This window comes from Varroa destructor, unplaced genomic scaffold (genome assembly GCF_002443255.2).
Source record: "Varroa destructor unplaced genomic scaffold, Vdes_3.0 BEIS01000007.1, whole genome shotgun sequence".
Lineage (NCBI taxonomy): Eukaryota > Metazoa > Arthropoda > Arachnida > Mesostigmata > Varroidae > Varroa > Varroa destructor.
Genome location: NW_019211460.1, coordinates 1,129,017 through 1,136,253, shown reverse-complemented (window position 1 = coordinate 1,136,253; position 7,237 = coordinate 1,129,017). Strand labels below are relative to the sequence as shown.

At 38.9% G+C, this 7,237-nt stretch overlaps 1 long non-coding RNA gene across 5 annotated transcripts in view; it reads left to right on the top strand.

The window, feature by feature from the left end:
* The window catches only part of LOC111254732 (uncharacterized), a 39,670-nt gene that overhangs the window by 29,289 nt on the left and 3,144 nt on the right, over positions 1 to 7,237 (top strand). The gene's annotated exons all lie outside the window — the stretch shown is intronic.

Here is a 7,237-nt window from a genome sequence, read left to right as displayed (position 1 = left end):
CGTTCTATGAAGGAATTGCTATTTACGTTTATGACCTAGTGGACCTGATAAACTGTATCAGACAAAGTAGCTATTAATATCGAATCTTTAGGAACGATGGAGTATCTTCTAGCACCTGCTCCGATTTGCTACTTTTTCTGTTTCCAAAAATGAGAAACACTTCGAAATACAACTCACTATACTGTGACTACCTAGAAGATGGCAAAATAAAATCAGGCCACATCAATCTCTAGCCTTCTAATACCTTCATAAATATGCCACTCATTCCTACCAGCCCGTTAAACGATGATCCGGGTTGGGTTGGAGTGAAGAACGGAAGAGAAGTTGAAACTTGTGAGTAGTAGCGTAGACGAGAACCAGTTCAAACAGAGGCGTCGATTCCCACACGCACTCCGCATAATATAGACCGTAATACTCCCTCTACCTCCAGTTTGAGTGTATTAATTTCAATGTGAATTCCAGCCCGTTAGGTACGACGTGCGAAAATAGCAGAAATAAAACGCGTTCATTTTCTTTCATCCTTATATTTGTCGGCCACTTCTGTCCCTGACATCTTTAGATCTGGTGTTTAAGCACTTTTCCGGTTCTTCGTGAGTTTCAAATGCACCGGGACAAATTTCATTCGTAAGTGACAGGGAAACGCATGAAGCACTTGGTGCGGCGCTTGAAGAACATCATTATCTTCGTACTGCCGTAAAGAAACCATCTTTTATCACCCGTAATAACTGTAATAGTAACCTGCCATGGGACGTTGAATTTACACAAAGCTGTATGTTATTGTGCTGTTCTCTTAATTTATTGGGCATGGAGCCTCTATTTGTTGTTGAAATCCTTCTCTATCAATCCACAAGTCCCAGATTGGCTGTTTTCTTACAAAGGTGTCTTCAAACCGCTTTTATCGACTGACTGAAAAGTGGTGTAGTCTCCGGGGGCAAGATGGTAACTCTAATCTCGGCCGGCCGTTTGTCGGCTGCATGCAGCGCAAATACCTCCGTCTGTTTTGTTAAGTTTTTTTTGATCGAAATAAAATAGGTGTCAAAAATGTACTCCTTCTTCATCTGAAACGTCAGAGCTCGAAACTAAAATGAAGACCCATTCACTAGACGAAACCTTAACGGAACGACGATAAATGAATGGTATATAGTAGCAGTAGACGACCAGTGGGTAGGCAGAAGCAACAAGAAGAGAACATTTGTTAAATCACTTCTCTATTACACATATATGTCGAGTAGGCTTTGGTCGAATATGATAGTAGCACAAGCATTCGACTTCCTACCGTGGCGGAGTCGGTAAAACACCGGATTGTGGGTCGAGTTCCTTGCATATTTTTTTACACCTATAACGCCACAGTGAGACTACATTTAATCAGCTTGAATACTGCAAGGATTTGTACAGTTATCAGCAAAAAAAAATTGAACTGTACAAATTGTGGACGAGACCATTTCATATTTATTAAATTTGAACGTGAGACGCGTTCAACCGCGCTAAACTATTGCTCTCTTTTGAGGAGATACGTCTGCTCCATCGGGCGGATTACAGCCCGAGTACGGCGTCTGCTATTAGTGATAAACATTCGCACATGTTTGGTCTAAACACTTAGGCTCTCGAAAATATCAACCAATACGGATAGACAAAAAAAAACAACACTTCGCTCAGTCAAATTTACAAAATGAACCTAGAGTAATTGTCATGGTAGACGAACCTGCAAAAGTTCCCCTAACAATGCTATTTTGAGATGTGTTCATCTAGCTCTTTGTAATCGAGTTACAGTAATGAAGCCTGCAAAACAGAGCGCCTCCAAAGACGAAAATTGTTCAGCATCTGATTTAGTTAAAAATGACAACGTTTCCAATATGTCTTCGTATATTTTACATATTTCACGGCGGAGTTTGTGCTGGTTGTCGGGTAAGCAATCACACGTACACGTTGTTGTGTACATTATAGATCACATGCGGGCAATAGCCTATACCCATACAACGGGTCTAGACCCACATAGGCCAAAAGCTTTGTAAATAGTCGAACGCGTTGTAAGTGAAACCTATTCAACAAACGACCTTCGGCAAACAGCGATACCTATGATTATTTGTAGAGAGAGAGAGAGAGAGAGAGAGAGAGAGAGAGAGAGAGGAGAAAAGCTTTGTCGGTTCTGGCACCCTGACAGCTAGGTCCTATTCACGTTTTTGTTCACAAACATTTCGGATGCCCTTTAGAAGCATTATGCTTCCCTCGAATTTCGTGTTTTCCATGAATGGCAATCAGAATAAGCTGTACTTGCGACAGGCTGGTTGCAAATGGGTTCTACGAATAGAAGATCTCTGACGAAAAAAAACCTGCCAACTTTTGCAGGTTTATGCTGTGTTGTAACTTAGCGAAAGGACCAAAACGTATTTTGCTGCGCATACAAAGATCCTGCAAAGTTAGCACTAAAAATAATTAGCCTATTTTAGCCTAGTGGGTTGTTACGTCTAACCAGTGGCTGCGATCTCGTATGCTGAGCATACCAAATAAGACCCATAGGAATCCTGTTGTGGGACCATATGTAGCCCATTGAAGCCTATAAGGAATATTATAGGAATAATATGTACTGCATAAGGAATATTTTTGATAGGATCTTTTAATGCGATTAGTGGCGGCGCTTTTCCGTGTGACTCTTATAGCATTAAGTACTCCTGATCGAAACCTGTTATTTTTTTGTCTCACAATTAAGATATAAACTAAAGAAGTATTAGTTTTTAGCTTTCAAAGAGTGGTCTAGCTAAATGTACCACTGTTCGAAAAGGTTCCCATTGTAGGCTTATTTTATATAATTTTCGTGCAGTCTGCAAATAATAAAATTGGTTGAATTATCATTAATAGGACACTGCATGTCCAGATTATCGGATAACTTCTGCAGACGGTTAATTCTGTGTACTAGTCTAATCGCGGCACAAATCAGGCCTATAAGACCCAATGAAGCTTCAAATATTCCATACCTAAGTACAGGTTATCATGAAAGTGGGACGTGGATTGCTTGAAATTTTTGGATGTCCTATCATCATCGTTACGTCGTATTTCCCATTTCGAAAACTGGATTCAAAGACTCGTTTTCAGCTAATAAAGCATTAAGCAAGCGGTAACTAGATAGACGACCACGTTCCATGCCTCGCTGAAGTATGCCCGAGCTGAACCTACGTGTAAATACTTTCTAAGGGACTCACGTGCTTAGTCAGCTTTATTAACTTAAGTTACATGGTAAGTGATTTTCAATAAGTCTGCGTATTTCTCTTTACCGTTTGCAACGAATCACAAATACAGTATTTCGATTGCTGACCGCCAGCTGGAGCTAGGTCCTATCGCAACAAAATTCTTTGTGTGCGAGTCGACTACGGACGTACGCTGAAAATGCGTTAATGTAAAATGTAGCATTTATGGCAGTCTATCACTGTTCATTCGAACGCTCTGTCCCTTTGCCAAGAGTTTCAGGCGCCTTTGATAAACTAACATGTGAGTTACTCTAGAAATTATGCCATATGAAACGTCAGCCTGAAGACGGTCTGACATCATAGGCGCTGAATTTGCTTATTACGAGCATTCAGCATTTAGATTCTTGTTTGTAAAATCTAAAACGAAAAAACTCTAATTCAGCTGCTTTTTCAATCAGAACGATACTTTGTACGATTCTAGTTTCAAACGTAGCGTCCTAATGTCTAGAAATATCGGACAGGCCAATCATCATATTCGTGGCCACGGGCATGGGATAGGTCCTGCGGTAAAGGTTCGGCGCGTGTGTATTTTGCGTAAAACGCAGACGATTCCTTCGACAATTCGAAATCTATGAGGTGATATGTTTTGACGAGATCCTGCATACGGAATGTGGTGCATGCTATGAAGCGTCAGAAAACGCAAGAAGGCTTCACTGTATCACAGTAGCGCTCAACGAGTTACAGCTCAACGGTCGACTCATTTGATACAAGCAACAAGAAAAGAGAAACGAAACATGTCTGCAAGCTTCCTAGACAAGTGAATCTAAAAATGCGTCTTTAACATGAACGAGTTATCGATTAGAAAAGAGCCTGTCTATTTCAACTATAGTCGAAACAAGACACTATCGTGTTCTAGTAGTTTTAGTTAGTAATACTATCGTATACAGTTTTTGCTGCAGAAACAATTTGACCATATGAGTTAATTGGAGGTTCGTGGATGAGGTTCACAGATCAGTAAGCTATATGTATATAAGATGTCGGCTTCATCTAACAATTTTGTTTTAGTAAATGTAATGTTAGGCGAGTGAAGTGCCACTGATGCGGTATAGAAAGAAACGTTAAAATCGCTAATTAATAAAACTGGGTGAGAAACTGGATGTAGCTGCTGGATCGCTGGAAAGACTAAGGGCTACGGCATAATAATAACAATAATAATATAACATAATAAGTAATTTCACATTTTTATTACTATATTATTAAATGTAATATATTTTTATTATTAGATAACGTTTAGGCCTCTCGTAATAACGACAATAGGAAACATACTAACATTTATAATCAATGACTTCTCTGTTTATAAGCGCACAAACACGCGCACCCTATGTTAGATAGAAGGGTTCTTTTCTTGCATATAACAGTACATTTTTCAATCATCACCGCATAGTAGATACGTTATATTTTTCTGTTTATATTTGTTACGAATATAGCGTAAAATGATGGAGAAGCACGGCTCTCTGGAGCCATTGACTCGAATATGATTCGAACTATTTGTTAAATAAGAGCGGAACTATATTAACGTGACATCATAAATAGTTAGATGATCACTTTTTGATGGGAGTAACTACAGTGAAATAACCTCGTTCATGGGAAACTATGTTATTCCTCTACCTAGAAAGCGTGCCATAAACCTGTTTTCGTACCTATTTTCGTTTCTAATCATAGTCTTCCCAATGGAAATCCATCCTTTTACGCTGCTGCTAGTAACCTTAAAATCTTTCGTTATTCGGACATAGCGTAGAGGTTACAAGCAATTTAGCGGTTTGGCGGACCGGGCTCCATATCGTGCACATCTGTGCACGAAGGATCTATTAGGGTAAGGTGCTCCCGGATAATTATATTACTTTGAAATACCTGTACGGATGCTGACGGATTTTATCCTTGTTAGGCTCTATTTATATGTTATAAGAATCAATTTTAGTAAGCCGTGTTCATACAACGATATTCTGTTGTCGCTTCGTTAGAGTTGAAGGTCGCTGGAAATCTATTGGATAAAACCGACCAAAAGCATCTTGCCTAGAAACGAGTGCGGTGTCTCCTTTTTGCATCAAGAGAATGCTTTTTCAATAGACAATTTGAACGTACTAATTATATTATTAAATTTTGCACACTTTGCTCCAATGGTGGTTTGTCTGTTGCAAAGATGGCTTTGTCGGACACTGAGATATTTTGGGGCCTCTGTTGCACTGTACAAATATATGTTTTTTTTTTTTGTGTGTAACTGTAAAGTCAGATCCAGATTGCTTTGCCTCGAAGCACTCCAACGTGGCATCGCTTCTAAAAAATGAAAAGAACTACCTCATTGAAGAAACACAACAGGTACCGCTCGCTGGCCACAATTTGTCGGCTTAAACGAACATCCTGAAGCTTATCTTCATACAAATATTCGCCTTGTGATATGATATTGTAAAAAGAATAAACACTATCAAGAATATGTTTTCCTAGTGCCTAGTTGGAGTCATCAATTGATATTCAAACTGCGTTATGTGGTACGATCGCTCCTGGTAATGAAAGCTTCGGATTCCCTTCACGTAATTACAACGAGGATCTAATTTGCTAATTGACAACTTCTTTAACCTCACTAGCTGACGCTCGATCTTAAAGAAAATCGTCTCCGTAAAATTTGCCTACTGGAACGTTGCCAGCATTAGATTTCATTCGGACGCGCCAACGCGTTCGTGCGTGGTCTGGTTTTGATGATTGCACTTGAAGTTGTTAAAACTTTGTTAAAAACAGACACGCCACGTCCTCTATATTTCCCTGTATTTATGCACATCCCGTGGAGTCTTCAGGAAGAATCCAGCGTAGTCTAGATCCAAGTTGAATTGTCTGATACTTGTTCTTGTTTCAGTTCTTTTAGAAAACCTTGGTCAATGTTCCATTTACCATTATATATTGCAGTTTAACTGATGCCTTGTTTCGGTTGTTATTACAGAAACAATGCAGTGATCATTTACCAAGAGGCAAGCGAAATAAACTAGAGATCAGTTAGCGCGACGAACTATTATCCAAAAAAAAAAAAAAAAAAAACTACGGATTTGATACATGAATTGTTATTATTCACTAAACTTTACCGAATTCACTGAAGTTCATGAACTATTAATATTCACTGTCACTATTTTTGCTAGCAAACTTTCCGGACAATTGAACACGTGAAAGACCAGACAAAACGCAAACTCAACAACCTTGGACTGACGTCTCAGAAAAGCGATCAATCTGGTCTTCGGATTCTCGTTAGAAATCGAACGTAGAATATCCATTTAAAAGGCCAAACGATCAAGTTACACGCTACAGTGAAAAGGGCTGCTCTATTCGGAAGTTCGTCCTGTAAGTTATCCGATAATAATATCTAGTATACTTACATCTTGCTTTCGTCTATTTAGCCTCCAACGTTATAGACATCCCTATTTGTATTGACTCTCAATAATTTTTCCATTATGGTTCTCTGCTGGGCGGTAGTATTTAGATCTAATAATAGAGATTCAAGCGAGTCACTAGTGTCAGTGGCAAATTGTAATTGAAACTTCCTCTTCTGTTCTTGTCAACCGAAACTATATAGAAATAGGCAGACAAGAATCAAAATGATAGATGTCTCACCTAGCGCATAGGTCGACTCATTTGTGAGGTTCTTGCGGAACCACCTGTCGAGACAAAAATGTTTTCTAATGCTCAGCTACTTCAATCTATCTTAGTTTTATACAACTTCATATCGATAGCCGTAGCTATTAATCCAATGGATAACTACGATTTGGAAAAGGTCAATATCCGTCAATAGCGATCCTTTACCTTAACTCCAATTAGACACGGGTATATCTAATAGCAAAACATCTCGGCAAAAATTTGCCCAAGCATTTTGATCAGTTATTAGGTACTGTTGCATAGAAATTAGCAAATAGGAAATAATAGACCATGGTTTTCTCCAGGCTTTAAGATATAACAAATCTAAGGTATATTAACGTCGAATGAGAAATTCGTTGTAAATTATGTTATATATATAT